Source organism: Hemitrygon akajei, chromosome 6 (genome assembly GCF_048418815.1).
Source record: "Hemitrygon akajei chromosome 6, sHemAka1.3, whole genome shotgun sequence".
Classification (NCBI taxonomy): domain Eukaryota; kingdom Metazoa; phylum Chordata; class Chondrichthyes; order Myliobatiformes; family Dasyatidae; genus Hemitrygon; species Hemitrygon akajei.
In genome coordinates, this window is record NC_133129.1 from 63940514 (window position 1) to 63954269 (window position 13756).

Genomic DNA, 13756 nt, shown 5'->3' on the forward strand with positions numbered 1-13756 from the left:
CAGTGCAATCTCCCGGTGAAGTTAAACTCAATATATTGACACTGGGCCACTGAAATATCGATACGCTTATTGTTATTCTTTCTCCTGAATTTGGCTCTGTTCTTTTTTTGAGGGCTAATTCCTTTTCCAAAACGTAGTGAAAGGGTAAGTATCTTTCATCCGGCGTTAAAATTTGCCAGGTTGTCCCGCCCGCCACTTTGTCAAAGGGACCCAGCCTGTGGTCTTGGAGATGGAGCACGACACGTCATCTTATTCAGTGAATGAGAAACTTCAATTTCACAATTATGTGGTGTTTATATTAATATTGAATTTGATAAGGGTTTATCTTATCCCCGGTGCAGTGTTTCAAACTGAGCCGTGAATGATTCCTTTCCTTCCACAGATGCTGCTCGACCTGCTCGATCAGTTCCTCCAGCAGATTAGCTGTTGCTGCAGTTTCCAGCATCGGTAGTCTCTTGGGGTCTTCAAAAGTTTACTTTATTTCCTTTTTACCCACGGGAAAGGGGAGCCATTGTGTTATTATTATGTGATACTTTGCCATTCGAATAACGCAGCCTCTCCTTATTTATAAAATATTTGCCTTTTGCGTCTCTTTTAGAAGATTCCATGGAGTATTGAGATACACCCAGGAAGTTTGTTCACTGTTGTAAACGAGGTAAAAGCGGGGGCGTGACTGATGATGTCCCATTCATTAACAGGTGCTAGCCGGTGCAGTGGATCTGGAGCTCGCTGGTGAAGGGCGCTTGCCATTGGCCGCGCTGACGAGCTGTTATCACCCGGCGGCAGCGAAGTTTGTGTTTGTTACGGGAGAGGAAAGTTACAGTGAAAAGACCGGACTGTCTGCACCGCGTAGCAATCGGCTGAAAGGAGGAGGAGGAGTAGTGCCAATGTTAACGGAGCCTTTGCACTGAGAACAAAAATCTTGTGACCAAATTCATCTTTTTTTTTAAGCCTCTGGGTTTGGAAACCAGAATATCGAAGGTCTTAATGCACCCAATCTAGCTGAACGGTCCTGAGAAACCAACAGCAAGCTGCCCATGTTGAGGTAAGTTTACAATTCTCAATAAAAGCTACCTGGAACTACTCGTTAGTAGGTATTTACTTTTGCGGGTTTTATTTCGTTTAAAAGTGAAAATACCTCTCTCTTTGCACAATGGTCGTATTTCTCCTCCCACAAGTACTCCAGGATTTGCATGTTTTATTTTAATCTCGGAAAAGTGAAAAGATTCCCTTTTCTCTTGGGTTAACATTTGGAAGATATTTTAAACCGAGTTTTGTTTTAATGTAAAATTCTAAACCGATGGAATTGCGGCAGCACCAATTTGGAAGTAAGTTTTACCAAAGCAATAACAGGTCAGGTTGATTTTGTACAAAAAAAATCATAAAAAAGACAACTATACTTTATTTTGGAGTGGAAAGAAAGTATATTCGTCTTTGTAATTTCGCTATCTCCACCCGCAAGGGCGGTTGTATCCCGACATTGTAAACTTAATTTATAATTTGCCAAATCTTAACATCAGAGGAGTGACGTGCTATAGAAACCAACTGCAGGAGATGGTGAGGCAAGTTAGAACGGCTTTGATTATGTCTACAAAGTTATTGCCACTGTTTGGGACATCTTATCGAAAGACGCGGCCGCGAGCGCGGCGCGCGTATTGGAAGGGTACTTGCCCGGTGCCCGCTCCTCGCGCACGCGCACTCCGCGGGCGTCTGGCAACCACACATGTCGAATGTGGTAAAGCTGCGGGAACCGGTGTGAACAACAACTGCCTTCGTAGCTCATGCAAAATGCGTCCTTTCACAAAACTAAATGCAGTAGCGCGGTCCTGCAAGTTAGCGGAGATGGAGGCATATTGAGAGGCTAGCGTCTGATTCACTCGGGTACAACTGAAAAGAAAATCCTCGATTCAAGCTCATACATCACTTGTCTCCTCCACTCCCCCAACCCCCCTCACCCAGCCTGTATGGTGGGTCACGAAGGCCATGTGATGTTATTGCCCTGTTTGGCACATTTCTCTGAACTGTTCCCATAAATCTCCACCGTTGGCGAAGTTGCACTTAAGGATAGAAAAGGGAAGGATGGAATTAAATGTTAGGGTCGGAGTGGGAGTGCGGGGAGAAGGTTATGGGGCAGAGGGATGGAGGGAGAGTGGGGTACTTTACTGGTTACAACTTGGGGCAAAGCCTGGAGTTTATTATAGTACAGTGCAAGTTTATGCTTGTTAGAGACCAAAGTCTCCACGTTATTGATTTTGGTCCTGACCGCTTTATTAAACGTCAGTTCTTCAAAAGCATGATGATGTTTTATTAATTTGGTGGGCGCATTACAGGAAAGAAACATATTTTACAACTTAACCCTATATGTATAGGTGCTAGGGGTTCCAGTTTGGGGACAATTGAGGAAAACAACATGGATTACTAAGGCAATGGTGTTGCAATGGTATCTTTGGGTTTAGATTTTTGAACGTTGAATGTCCAAATTTAAACCCCACATTTATTTAATTGTTTTTTGACCATTTTCTTTCTGTGAAATCCCTCACCAAATATCCTTACCTCTCCTTGCCTTTAAAAAATCTCCTTAAACCTATGTCTCCAACCATGTTTTAAATCACTTTCTTAAATTTGAAGTTTGGAATCACATTTGGTCTGATAATATTCAAAAACTGCTGGATGACCTGAAACGTTGAAACTTTTACTCCCTGTAAATGCTGTTATTCAACACTCGAGTTCCTCCCGCAGACTGTTGCTTCAGATTTTCACTTCTGCAGTCTGATATATCTCCCGAGATGCCTGGGTTATTTTCTTTATGCTGAAAGGCTATACATATGTAGATGCAAGCTGTAGTTCGTAAAATCCAATGTTGATATGAACTGTTGAAAGTAAGGAGCCAGAAATGATTGATTCTGATATCTGTGAACAAGAAAACTTACACGAAAAGACAAACGGGTGGCAGTTGAAAAAACTTACAACAGGAATGAAAAGGGTAAGTTGGAGTTAATCTAAGTAAAAAGAATAAAAACGTACCATTAATTGATTTTAAATCTGTCTCAGCCTCTTTCCAATCTGAACTGGATAGGTTTTTCTACAAGACTGAGGTAGGCCATTTAGAACTGAGATGCGGAAAAACTTTTTCACCCCCCAGAGAGTGGTGGATATGTGGAATGCTCTGCCCCAGAAGTCAGTGGAGGCCAAGTCTCTGGATGCATTCAAGAGAGAGTTAGATAGAGCTCTTATAGATAGCGAGGTCAAGGGATATGGGGCGAGGGCAGGAACGGGGTACTGATTGTGTATGATCAGCCATGATCACAGTGAATGGCGGTGCTGGCTGGAAGGGCCGAATGGCCTACTCCTGCGCCTATTGTCTTTCTAGAGTTGGGAATCAGGTCTGTTCAGTTTGATTGTGAGTGAATTCTCGCTCTAACCCATTTTTAGCTGCATCCTTTTTTGAAAGTTCTGTGGAGAAGGGAGGAGACTTGGTAAAGGTGAGCTTCATCAGAAGTCAAAATAGTGCTGTGGGACAAGGAGAGTCAAGAATGAGCATTCAGACTGAAAAACAAACATTTACTTACATCCAACAATCCCATTTGAAGATTGCATCCATCCGGAGCAACTGAGGAAATTGAGCAGGTTGCTGAGATCACACGTCCTTTGGCTCACCCAGTCTGTGGCAAGCCATTTAAACTGCCTGTCCAATCAACCTGCTCCTGGTCCATAGCCCATCCATGTATCAGAAATAGAATCAAGATTAATATCACTGGCGTATGTCATGAAATTTGTTGTTTCTATCCAAACTTCTCTTAAATGTTGAAGTTGAAATTGCATCCGCCACATGCAGTGGCAGCTTGTTCCACTCTCTCACCATCTTCCGAAGGAAGACATTCCCCTTAACCACTTCACCTTTCACCCTTAACCCATGACCTCTAGTTTTAGTCACACCCAACCGAAAAGCCTGCTTGCACTTACCCTATTTATACCCCTTATGATTTTGTATACCTCTATCAAATCTTCCCTCAATTTTTTATGTTGTAGCGAGTAAAGTTTTTAACCAATTCAATATTTCCTTATAACTCAGTATGTTTTTCGGTACTCTAGTCCTGACAACGTTGTCTCTGTACTCTTTAAACTTTATTTACATCTTTCTTCTAGGTAGGTGAAGAAGACTGCACATAATTTTGCAGACCATATTTCCAGCTGGTCCAAATCCCATTTCAGGCTTTGCTAGGCTTCCTCACTGTCCACTACACCCTCAATATTGTTGTCATTTGCCAATTTGTTGATCCAGTTAACCGCATTATCATCCAGATTGTTGATATAGATGACAAACAACAACTGACCCTGCACTAATTCCTCTGGCACTTCACTAGTTTTAGGCCTCCAGTGAGAGGCAACTATCGACTACCACACTCTGGCTTCTTCCATAAAGCCAATGTCTAATCCACTTTGCTACCTCAGCTTGAATGCCAAGCAGCAGAAGCTTCTTGACCAACCTCCCATGCAGGACCTTGTCAAATGCCTTGCTGAAGTTCATGTAGACAATATCTACTGCCTTGCCTTTCTGGTAACCTCCTTAAAAAGTTCTAAGATTGGGTAGACATGACCTACCATGCAAAAAGTCATGCTGACTATCCCTATAACAGTCCCTGTCTAAATAAAAAAAGTTATATATCTGGTCCCTTAGAATACCTTCCCAAAACTCTCCCACGACTGATGTCAGGCTCACCAGCCTATAATTTCCTGGTTTATTTGTAGAGCCTTTCTTAAATAGCAGAATAATATTAGCTATCCTCCAAACCTCCGCTACCTCACCTGTTGCTAAGGATGGTTTAAATATCTCTGCTGGGGCCCCGGCAGTTTCTGTACTAACCTCCCACAGGGTCCAAAGGAACACATTGTCAGGTGCTGGGGATTTCTCCCCCTAATTTATTTCAAGACAGCAAACATCTCCTCCTCTGTTATCTGTATATGGTCCATGATCTTGCTGCTGCTTTGCCTCACTTCTATAGACTCTATGACTAACTCCTAAGTAAATACAGATGCAAAAAAAATCCATTTAAGATCTCCCCATATTTTTTGGTTCCGCACATAGATTACCATTCTGATCTTCCTGAGGACCAGTTTTGTCCCTCGCAATCCTTTTGTGCTTAACATTATCTGTAAAAGCCCTTAGGATTCTTCTTCACCATGTATGCTAGAGCAACCCCGTGTCTTTTAGTCCTCCCAATTTCTTTCCTAAGTGTTCTCTTGCATATCTAGTACACGTCAAGTATTTTATTTGTTCCTACCTGCCTATACCTGCTAGGCACATTTTTTTTTCTCAACCAGGATCTCAATAGCTCTCAAAAACCAAGGTTCCCTAAATCTATTGTCTTTACCTTTCACTCTGATAAGTACATACAAGCTTTCTACTCTCAAAATTTCACCTTTGAAGGCCCCCCACCTTTGCCAGAATATAGCCTATCCCAATGAATACTTGCCAGATTCTTTCTGATACCATCAAAATGAGCTTTTCTTCAATTTAGAATCTCAGCCCCCAGACCAGACCAGTAAATATCTTTTTCCATATTTACTTTGAAATTAATGGCATTATGATCACTAGATGCAAAGTCTTTCCCTGCACAAAGTTCTGTCACTTGTCCTATCCCATTCCCTAGTCGGAGATCAAGTATTGCACGCTCTCTCATTGGGACTTCGATGTACTGATTAAGGAAACTTTCCTGAACACATTTGACAAACTCTATCTCATCTAGTCCTTTTATAGTATGGGAGTCCCAGTCAATATGTGGAAAGTTAAAATTACCTTTAATAACAACTTTATGTTTTTATTTCCAGCGGTCTGCAATCTCTCTACAAATTTGTTCCTCCCAATACCGCGGACTGGTTGGGTGGTCTACAATATAGCCCTATTAACGCTGATTCATGCCCTAAGCTCATCTACTTTTCCTACAATGCTTATCGCATTGAAATATATGAAGCTCACCTAAGTCCCACCATGCTCAACCTTTTCATTCCTGACTTTGAAGTCTTAACAACATCTCCACAACCACTCCAGCATCTATTATTTAGAACTAATTTTCCTAGTTCTGGCCTCACTAGCACATGGCATGGGTAGCAATCCTGAGATCACAACCCTGGAGGTCCTGTTCTATAACTTAGCACCTAACTCCCTAAGCTCACTTTGCAGAACCTCGTCTCTCTTCCTATCTATGTCATTGGTATCCACATGGACCATGACCTCAGGCTGCTCACCCTCCCATTTATGAATGCTGAGAACTCGATCAAAGATGTCTTGGATCCTGGCACCTCGAAAACAACATACCATCTGGGAATCTCGTTCTTGTCCACAGAATCTCCTTTCTGTTTGGTCCCTCAACCATCAATGTCAGGTGTGGCTCTGTAGGCTGGCACTCCTTGCAAGTTCTGCTCTTGCTCAAGATTTCAGCTCTTGAATTTGGGCTGATACTTCTAATGGAGTACTGGGAAGGAGCTGTCATCCCGGAAGCAACTTTTTTTTTATTTTCAATGAAATGTTAAACAGAGTTAGTAACTTCATTTTAAGGCAGACCTAAGATAATTAGGTAGTTCTATTTTGTAGAATGGGGTACTTTCCTGTAGTTGACAAACTGTTTTCGTATCCAATAATTATCTAATGTTTGATATTAGCAAGACCAAATATTCTTGCTATTGAGGGAGTGCAGCGTAGATTCACAAGGTTAATTCCCGGAATGGCGGGACTGTCATATGTTGAAAGATTGGAGCGACTGGGCTTGTACACACTGGAATTTAGAAGGATGCGAGGGGATCTGATTGAAACATATAAGATTATTAAGGGATTGGACATGCTGGAGGCAGGAAGCATGTTCCTGCTGATGGGTGAGTCCAGAACTAGAGGCCACAGTTTAAGAATAAGGGGTAGGCCATTTAGAACAGAGATGCAGAAAAACTTTTTCACCCAGAGAGTGGTGGATATGTGGAATGCTCTGCCCCAGAAGGCAGTGGAGGCCAAGTCTCTGGATGCTTTCAAGAGAGTGTTAGATAGAGCTCTTATAGATAGCGGGGTCAAGGGACATGGGGAGAAGGCAGGAACGGGGTACTGATTGTGTATGATCAGCCATGATCACAGTGAATGGCGGTGCTGGCTAGAAGGGCCAAATGGCCTACTCCTGCACCTACTGTCTATTGTCTATTATCTGGTCATTATCACAATGCTTGTTATATGAGGTCGCTAAGCACCAATTTGGCTCACTGATCTCGTGAAGACCTTGCTTGGGATTTTTATAACATCTGAGGGACAGTTTACCCATTAGTGACTCACTTCCTCTGAAAGACGATTCTGCCAACTGTTTGGCACTGAACTGTCGGGCTAGACTTTGGACTCGTCTTAATGGATGAACACCCAGAATTCTGACATCAAGGCCAAAGGCAAAAGCCAGGTGGGTCCTCCTCTACCTTGGCAACTAAGTTAATGGGGAAAACTGATTGAGATCATCTGCTTTTCCATTATATTGAGAAGATTCAATATTAAATGGCTGCCGGTAACTAGTGGTGTTCCACAGGGGTTAGTGTTGGGACAGCTTCTTCTCACCATGCGTTAATGATTTGGATGATGGAACTGATGGCTTTTTGGCCAAGTGTGTGGATGATTTAAAGACAAATGGAGGAGCAGGGTGTCTGCAGAAGGACTTGGACAGATTGGGAGAATGGGGAAAGAAGTGGCAGATGGAATATAGTGTAGGAAAATGTATGATCATGCACTTTGGTAGAGGGAATAAAGGCATATTCTATTTTATACACGAGGAGAAAATTCAAAAATCAAAGGGACTTGGAAGTCCTTGTGCAGGATTCCCTAAAGGTTAACTTGCATGTTGAGTCAGTGGTAAGGAAGGCAAATGTAATGTTAGGATTCCTTTCAAGAGGCCTAGAATATACGTAAGAGCAAGTATGTAATGCTAAGGCTTTATAAGGTGTTGGTCAGACCACACTTGGTGCATTGTGAGCGGTTTTGGGTTCTTTATCTAAGAAAAGATGTGCTGGCATTGGAGAAGGTTCAGAGGAGGCTGACATGAATGATTCTAGGAATGAAAGGATGAATGTATGAGGAATATTTGATGGCTCTGGGCTTGTACTCACTGGTTTGGAAGAATGAAGGGAGATCTCTCTGAAATTGATTGCATATTGAAAGGTTTAGATCGAGTGGATGTGAAGCGGATGTTTCCTAGAGTGGGTGAGTCTTGGACCAACCTCAGAATAGAGCGATGTCCATTTAGAACAGAGATTAGAAGGAGATTCTTTAACCAGATGGTGTGAATCTGTGGAATTCATTGCCATAGGCTGCTGTAGAGTCCAAGTCATTGAGTATATTTATATTGGAGGATGATAGGTTGTTGATTAGTCAGGGCATCAAAGATTATGGGGTTAAAGGGGTTAATTAATCAGCTGTGATGGAATGGCAGAGCAGACTCTGGGCTGACTGGCCTAATTCTGTACCTATGTCGTATGGATTAAATTCATGCAAAGCCTGTGTAGCCAGCTCCTCTTCACATAGGAGGAGTGTAGTAGTCCTCTCATTAGTCAGGTCACGCAATGCAGCCAGCAACTGCTCTTTATTTGGGCAAAATGTGGCAGTAACATTGTGCTTTTAATTATTGAATGAGTTGGTTTTTCAGATGCATATTTCTAATTTAACAAACCATTGCTTCAAAAGACCCATATAGAAAGCTCCATTGTTTGAATTTAGTCTTTTTACACCAATTTCAGAAAAGAAATGGTATTAGACACAAAAGCTAAACACAATTATTTTTTTCTCTGATCTTACATTATATGACAAAAGTAGGTAACACTCAATCAATGATAAATAAACTTCTTCCAGATTTGGCCTGTTGTACAAGCAAATAATCAAAATATTTTTTCATTGCATTGTTAAAAACTGGACAAATAATAAATCCTGTTTCAGTACCACTAAAATTTACAAAGTAACATGATCTAGGATGGCTGCTTGTTTTAATGTGTATAAGCCAATTTGTGTAAAATACCCTGATCAGTTTAAAGTGGTTAGGTTGGTATGGTGATTTTGCATTCTAAAAAAAAATGCTCTATTCAGTATAGCGCAAGAAACTTTGGCAATGAAAGGATTCTGTGCTAAGCTCTTGAATGCTATGAGGCGAAAACAGTATTGGTCGCGGTGATCCGAGCAAAGCGAGCCCAGTAGAACTGGTCGATGTGAAAGCTTGCTTTGCATAATGAGCCCAAAGTGACAGCAATCATAGTGCTACACTGTTCATGTGACAGTGGTACAAAGGAGCCATTATTAATGGCTGATGAGCATTGCATGGCAGTTGGAGTCCTACTCAACTTGGCACCCTGAAGGGAGTCTGAAAAAATTGTGACCACGCAGAGGCGTTTCGTATACCTTGAAGCTTGAAGCACATTTATCTGAGTTGTAAATGCGAAAATACTAATCATAAAATAAGTAAGCAAAAATACTAATCATTATCGAGTCTAATTGACAGTAGCCCTTAAGATGAGGCTATTATGACAATGATGAAATCTATATATAATATTGCACCATTTAATCTCAGGGCAAATGAATAAGAATTTTCCAAATCTCACTGTTGCATAATCATCACATACAGACCAGTAACATTGTTAACCAAAAATTGAGTTGTTTAAAGGAGTTGTGGCTGTCATCAGATACAGTTGGTTGCTCAGTATATTGATTTTGCTATTTTAATCTCTGAGCCTCATGAGTTAAGACTTTAAGCTCTGTTTACTTAAATGTGATTATATTTTTACATGCCAAACTCCCCCCTCCCCCCCCCCCCACTCAACCCAGTTGTTCACTCCCTCACGCAATCATATAGCTTTCTATGGTATAAGAGTTAGGATTTAAGTTTTTTTAAAATGGCAGTTTTGATTATTTATATAAAAAATCCTTTTGCATGTCTACTCACAAATAAAGGTAGCTTTATCTAAAGTTTCTGCTAAATTTGTGCACAAATTTACCCACATTCTCGAGTTTTCCTATCCGATTAGCCTGCTGATTATTTCTGCCTGTAGTTCTGATCTGGTTTGCAAGTTAACATTCAAGCAGATCTACTGGATTTAGAAATGGAGTCTAAAGTCTTTGGAATTTTGTTCCTGTAGATGTTGCAAAGTTAGTTGTACAATAACTGGAGTGAGGAATTGTCAAAGCATCACGCAACTGCTTTTGAAGAGCGGCTTTATTTTGTTGTTGAATAACTTGTTCATTACGGGAAAAACCTTTCTGCAAAAATGGTCACTTTTGTGCTTTTGTGTTCCTCCACTGAATGAACCAGGTGAATAAAAGCTTGCTGTAGCTGACAGCTGGATCAGACAGGCTGTGGTTATGTCATAGAAGGCAGTAAACATGCTGCATGCCAACAGTCTTTTTAAAGCATCTTTGAATTTCTCCTGCATTGGAGTTAAGCCAAACAAAAAAATCCTGAAAAGACTTTTTTTAACCTCTCAGAAGTTCTCAAAGCAGCACACAGTGGGCTCAAAATAGGAAGTGAGCAGTGAGACATGGTTATTAGTCCTTCAAAAATTGAACTTAATTATTCATTCCTTTTGTAATGGCACATCAGGCATAACAGTCCCTTTTAATTGAAATTATTTGTAAGGAGAGCAGGTGTTATAGTATGAGTAAGAATAATAATGGTTCAGAACAATTATTGTGGTCATTTACATTAAATATTGCAACAGAAATCTTGACAAATATATTTGTTCCTTTCAATTATCTGTTGCATGAGAGCTCCAGCCTTCTGTAAAGTCTCTGCTTAACTTGATGCTGTGCTGTAATCTACAGGGGATGCATTATTTCTGTACCCGCAATATCGGGATTTGGAAAGCAAAAGCTACTTTGCCTTGTTTTAAAGTTGGGTTTACAGTGTAGGAAAAGAGGGAGACAACAGCCAACGGTATGGATAATGGACAGACGCAGTATAATGGTAGTTTTGAGATCAACAATGGCTGTGACTGTAGGGAATTACTCCCCGGAATTTGAGAGTGAACAGACCCTGGACATAGTATTTGAAATAATGAAACCAATCGTAGATCTCTGAATAGAATGTAGCAAATATTGTACAATTTTCAGAATGGATCAGGAATGCAAAATCCAGCTTTTGGCCCTGGTATTGAAAATTGTGCTCACACTGATGGCATAAAGAGTTTCCTTTTATACCATGTCTTCTGGAAAGTAACTGGGATGAAACAGAGGGCGACCATTACATATACTGTGTTCATTCTACTCCGTAACTTGTCTGTAAGCACATGGTCACTGAAGACGAAATTACTGTGGCTGATACAGGAACCAATCTAGTTTGATGCTTTTGTTAGAAGTTAGTCAGTGACTCATGAGCAACATGATGGGCACTGTTCATTTTCAACAGTGTCATCCTTTATGTTAAAGGGTGATATAGATGGAGAGCCGGTCATGTTATAAACATCAAGGAGACTCATTCACCCTCAGGGGATTTAAAGATGGCTACAAAGTGTTCACTGTATCTTGTTTAGTCTGGAGTCAGATAATGGTATAAGCAGCTAGGATGCATGGTAATAGAAAATGTGCCTAGTGGCTAAAGGGGTGGTTTGCCCAGCTACACGCACTTCACCGTCTTGGATTATGAAACAGTTTTCAGTTCTGTTTTTTACCTTAATCCCAGCCAGGGGCAGATTTCATTAGCTGCATTATAGACAGGAGACCCTCTTGTTTCTTTGTGGAACAGTTGTTCAGAATTTGTTTTGCAGCTGTGTTGTCGCTTGAGACCTGGTGCACATCAATCAGTGTAATCTGACCTTAAACCCCATAAGCAGCAAATGTCCCTGAACAACTACTCGTCGATTTGAATTCGGCCAGTCGCAAAGAGAAATACAAGTCTTTATCCAGTCAAAAATACTGTTTGAAGAGTATTTGCTTTAGGTGGCTACCAAATGGACATTGATACAAATCAATGAGTGTGATCAATATGTCTAAAGAATCCTGAAGGCTTGCTTAGCAAATGGCACAGATTTAAGGGGACAAACAAAATACCAGTGGGATGATAAGCTTTTCATCGAATTGGTGTGGTCTGGAATGTACCCTTGAAGAAGGCAATGGAAGCAAATTTAATAGTAACTTTCAAAGGGGAATTGGGTCAGTATTTGGAGGGGAAAATGACAAAGATCTGGGAAATAGGCAGGGAGTCTCAATCTATTTGAAAGTCTTTATGAAGAGGCAGCACGGGGATGTTGGTCTGAAGATCCACCTCGTGTGATGATTACACATCTACTTTCAAGTTAAATGATAAACTGGACGTTGCATTATCTGGAATGTAAATCCATTTCTGATGCTGTTTTGCCATTTGACATTTGTTGATTGTTTTCAGAGTACTTCCACTCCAGCAGCTTGACTGCAGAATGTAATGTAGGTTGACATTCCAGTGTGGTACTAAAGAACTGCTACACTATTGAAGGCACCCCCTTAACCATTTAACCCTCTCCACTTGGTTAATTCCATGAGTCTTATTCAGAAGGGAATAGGGCATGTCTTTCTAATGAAATTCTTTCCCCCCCCCCATATCTTTGACAGCACCACTGACACAGAGTCTCTGATCATACAGTAAGCAGTGACATATATGCACTTTGATAATAAATTTACTTTTGAAATTTGATCATAATTTTTATTTTTGTGGGGGCTTGCTGTGCATCAAGTTGACAACCTTTTTCCCGTATTACAACAGTAGCCAGACAATAAAAATACTCAACTTTCTGTGAAATGTTCTGAGACAATCAGAGTTTGTGAAAAACTCCATGGAAAGTGTATTCTTTTGAAAATAGTTCATATCAAAAAGCAAATTAGGTTTAGAATAAATAACAAAATAAGATATTTGGGATACTGTAACAAATGGGGGGAAAATATGGTTTGAGTCTGGTACTGAAAGTAAGCCGTCAATGCAGCCGTGAATTTATTTTTGTTATTAAGTTACAACAGACTTGGAGTATTTTGGGTGTACAGTTATGTATAATAGGACTATTGAATCCAGATATCAAGATCTCAGTTTTGTCAACCCCAGATCACCCCTGCAATGTGTGAAGACAGGTGCCGGACACACTGTAGGTGGGTCAATGTCTATGCTCAGTACAAAGTGATCATTGTTAAGTCTTGCAGCCTGCACAGTCAATCATCTTAAAAGCGATGACTTACCCTTTTCATTCATCTGCTGCTCTCAGCTGCTGCACAATAATCTTTATCTGCCTGATTCTGTTCAAATGTAAGTTGATAATTTCCATTTGCAACATGCACATGGAAGCTGGGCATGAAGAGTATCAGCACACAATTTAATAAATAAAAGCTTGGGACCCTCATTTCAGGGTGTAAGACTACATGTCAAAAGATGCAATGAAGCCTCCAGGAGTTGCCATCAGGTTTGATGGGGAAAACACAGACTGGGCCAGGCAGTGATACAGAGCTGCTCCAATGACCCAGGTTCGATTATGTCTGCTTCCTCCCACATCCCGAATACAAATGGGAATTACGTTAATCTGTCACCGTAAATTGGTGTCTTAGTGTGTGTTGGAATCTGAGTAGTTGATGGAGGACGTAGGGAGAACAAATGTGTTGGGGCAGGATTAGTAGAAATGAGTGTTTGTAGATTGGATGTTACTCAGTGGGCCTCGTGCCCTATTTCAATGTCTTGAATGTAAGGTTTACTCCACCAAAGGACACTGGATTCATTCTAATAGCACACTTACATTTGGAACT

At 40.8% G+C, this 13756-nt stretch overlaps 1 protein-coding gene across 4 annotated transcripts in view; it reads left to right on the forward strand.

Moving 5' to 3' along the window:
* Nucleotides 1–703: 703 nt before the first annotated feature.
* Nucleotides 704–13756, forward strand: part of megf10 (multiple EGF-like-domains 10) — a 176276-nt gene continuing 163223 nt past the window's right edge. For 3 of the 4 annotated variants that reach the window (XM_073048479.1, XM_073048478.1, XM_073048480.1), the window contains exon 1: nucleotides 705–1045. The gene's annotated coding sequence lies outside the window, so the exon portion shown is untranslated. Of the gene's footprint in view, nucleotides 1046–13756 lie in introns of all 4 variants that reach the window. The other variant, XM_073048477.1, reaches the window with a different exon arrangement.